We start from the raw sequence: 4267 nt of genomic DNA on the forward strand, positions 1-4267 counted from the left end.
CAGCCATCATCTGAAGCCACCAATCGACTTGCTGTGGGACTGATCTGCCACGAGTAAGGCTGTTAGGGTCCTAATTGAGCTTTCTTGGGCACCGCTGATTGTCTGGAAGAGTGCCCAAGTGTGAGCCCACTGGTGGGAATTTGTCTTAACTCTCTTGGGCCTTGCCTACTGCCCAGTAACAAGTGGGCCAGTGGTAATTTGTCTGAACTTTTGTGGACATTGCAAACCAACCTAAGGTGAGTGGGTTGGTGGGAATTTGACTTTGTCTTGTTGGGTCCCCTTGGACCCAGGCCCCTGCTTGGGCAGGGGACACTGTGTAAGGGCACCTGCGAAAGTGCCACTGGACAGGGACCACTGAGTGAAAACCACTGGATGGGAGATGGACAGCTGGAATTTGAATAGGGACCCCAATTGTAAGCACACCCAGACAACTGATGTCTGAGTGAGGACCACAAGTGGTTGACATGCCCTTGTGATCGCCCCACCCCCACACATGCCCCACCACATTTGGCTACACACCTGTGGCTGCACGTCTGGTTAATCAACTTGCCTTTAAACTGGAGCACCTTGACCTATCTTACCTACAAGAGGCTGCTCTCGTAAGCTCTAAACTGACATTTCCCTGGAGTTAGAAGTTCAGAGAAAAACACAAGTGGGGTAGCTACCAAACTGATCTCCAGAGCATTGTCTTCAGATCAAGAACATATCAATGTTTTGAAGAAAGCAAGCTGTCCCACACAATACACAAGTGCAAAGCACGATGTCACACTCAAAGGGTGACACAGTATCAATGGTTTCCTGAAGCCAGAAAGTCTGATGGAACTTTCTGACACGGAATTTAAAAGAACAATGATTGAATATTTTCAATGGATGAAAGACAAACTTGAAGAATCACAGGATACTACAAGCAAAAACCAGGAGGAAGTAAAAATAAAAAAACAATCTAGAAAAATGTAGAGAAAACAAACGAGGCATTAGTGTCACTGGAAAAACAAGAAAACACTATACAAAAAATGAGGTCCAATGTTTCAGATGCTGTCAATATGATGGAAGGACACATGAGCAGAGTTGAACAGATGGGACACAGAACCAGTGAAATAGAAGACAAAATTATCACCATTGATCTGCTAGAGCAAAAGGCAGACTCAAAAAGGAAGAAAAAAGAAGAAAACCTAAGAATAATGTGGGACACCATCAAGAGAAATAACATACGCATCATTGGAATCCCAAAACAGAAAGAAGCAAGTAAAGGCACTGAAAAAGGTGGGGAAGAATTACTAGAGGAAAACTTCCCAGGCATAATGAAGAATGAGAAAATATATATTCAGGAAGCTGAGCGAACACCATATAGAATAGACCCAAAAAGAAAAACACCAAGGCACATCATAGTCAAATTTGCCAGAACCAAAGATAAGGAGAGAATCCTGAAAGCAGCAAGGGAGAAACAAAGAGTTTCTCCTATAAGGGAGAGCACATAAGATTAAGTGCCAATTTCTCAAAAGAAACCATGCAAGCAAGAAGAGTGGAAGGACACATATCAAACACTCAAAGAACACAACTGTCAACCAAGAATACTGGACCCAGCAAAATTATCCATCAAATATGAAGGATCAAGATATTCCAAGAAAAGCAGAACCTAAGAGAGTTTGTAAAAACAAGACCAGCATTGCAGGAAAGACTCAGAGATGTCCTTTTTACAGATGTCCTTCTTACAGAGATACCACAGAAAGCATCATGGATCAAAGTAACTAGCAACAACACCAAAAAGAACTCAACACAATGATAGCAAAAAACCCTTGCCTCTCAATAATCATATTGAATATGAATGGTTTAAATACACCTCTGAAGAGAAAAAGAGTAGCAGATTGGATAAAAAAACAAAAATTAATCAATATGTTGTCTACAAGGGACACACCTGAAAAATTAAGATAAAGACAAATTAAAAATAAAAGGGTGGGGAAAAATATAAGCAAACTGCAACCAGAAAAAAGAAGGAGTAGTGATATTAATGTCTGATAAAATAAATGTAAATATAAAAACCATCACAAAGGACAAGGAAAGTCACTACATAATGCTGAAAGGGTCAACAGAACAAGAGGACATAACAATAATAAATATCTATGCACCAAATGAAAGACCTGAATAATACATAAAACAAACACTAACAAAACTGGAAAATGGACAATACTATAATACTTTGAAACTTCAATTCACCCCTCTCAAGAAATGATAGAACTACCAGAAAGAAACTCAACACAGATACTGAAGAATTAAAACACACAATAAACCAATTTGACTTCACAGGCTAAAGCAGCAAAAAAACAAACAAAAAAAAAACAAAAAAACAAAAAAACAAACAAACAAAAAAAACCCCCACAGTATACCTTCTTCTCCAATGTACATGGAACATTCTCCAGAATAGATCACATTCTAGGTCACAAGGCAAGCATCAGTAAATTAAAAAACATAGAAATAATACAAAACAACTTTTCAGACCATAGTGCTACAAAATTAGAAATCAATAAAAAGATGATAAGGGAGAAAAAAACATACATTTGGAAGCGGAACAACTCCTTGTTTGAACATGACTGGATACTAGAAGAAATAAAAAAAAATTAAAGAGTTTGAGACAAATGACCATGAAAACACCACTTAGCAAAACTTCTGGGAAACAGTCAAAGTAATAATCAGAGGTCAATTTATAACAATAAGCAAACCTATCAAAAGGCAGGAAAAATTGACCATTGAATCTATAACTCAACATCTTCAGCAAATTGAAAAAGAACAGCTAGAAAACCTGACAAACTCTAAAAACACCTGAAATTATAAAAATTAGAGTACAAATAAATGAAATAGAAAACTGAAAAACAATTGAAACTATTGAACAATATCATTGTTATTACATGTGAGCAAAATACTACTGAAGACCGATAAAAAATGATTAGAACAGTACAGAAATAAGGAACAGCCAGAAGTCCAAGTAGGATTTAGAAGAAGCCATGGCACCAGGGATATCACTGTTGATGTCAGATGGATCCTGGTGAAAGTAAAGGATACCAGAAGAATGTTTATTTGTGCTTTATTGACTACGCAAAGGCATTTGACTGTGTGGATCATAAAAAATTGTGGCTGTCACTGAGAAGAATGGGAGTCCCAGAACACTTAATTGTGCTTATGGGAAGCCTATACCTGGACTAGGAGGCTGTTGTGTGAGCAGAGCGGGGAAAAACTGCATGGGTTAAAATTAAGAAGGAAGTGCATCAGGGTTTCACTTTATCTCCATACCTATTCACTCTCTATGCTGAGCAAATTATCCAAGAATCTAAACTCTATAAAGAGGAATGTGGCATCAGGATTGGAGGGAGACTCATCAATAACCTCCATTATGCAGATAACACAATCTTGCTGAAAGTAAGGAGGACTTGAAGCACTTGTTGCAGAAGATCAAGGGATACAGACTTCGCTATGAATTGTACCTCAATGTCAACAAAACAAAGATTCTTACCAATGGACCAATAGGCAACATCATGATGTATGGAGAAGAGATTAAAACTGTCAACAACTTCATTTTTTAAACACCCTTGGTACCAGCGGTCAAGAATGAGAAGACATATTATAGTGGGAAAGTGTACAGTCAGACCTCTCCAAACTATTGAGGAGAACTGAAGTCAGTTTGAGGACTAAGGCACATATGATTAATATTGTGGGCATTCCGATTACATTCTGTGCATCTGAGATCTGGATAATGTATAAGGATGATAGAAAAAGAATTGATGCCCTTGAGCTGTGGTGTTGGAGAAGAGCACTGAACTTCCATCCCAATGGACAGCCAAGAGAACAGATATGTCTTGGAGAGTGTGCAGCCAGATGTTGCTAGGAAGGGATGTTTCTTGAAGAGGGACATGGCACTAGGAAGGGTGGAGGATCGGCAAAGGAGAGGAAGAGACTTGACCAAGAGGATTGACACAGTGACTGCTGCAATGGGTTCTAATGTGTCAGGAAGTGTGAGGATGGCACAGGATAGGACAGGGTTCAGATCTGTTGTTCATAACGTCGCTATGTGTCACACTTGACTAGACAGCACCTAACAAAAGCAACAACAAATATTAGATTTTCAAGTAATAATAATAATAATGCTATGAAATCCTAAATTTTGTACAAGCCAAATGAATTCTTGAAAATACCGAAATATAGGTCTCAGTAGAAATACTGTTGTTGTTATGTGCCGTCGAGTTGTTTGCAACTCATAGCAACCCTAGGTACAACA

The sequence above is a fragment of the Elephantulus edwardii genome, unplaced genomic scaffold (assembly GCF_000299155.1).
Source record: "Elephantulus edwardii isolate Elephantulus edwardi_28Jun2011 unplaced genomic scaffold, EleEdw1.0 scaffold00016, whole genome shotgun sequence".
Lineage (NCBI taxonomy): Eukaryota > Metazoa > Chordata > Mammalia > Macroscelidea > Macroscelididae > Elephantulus > Elephantulus edwardii.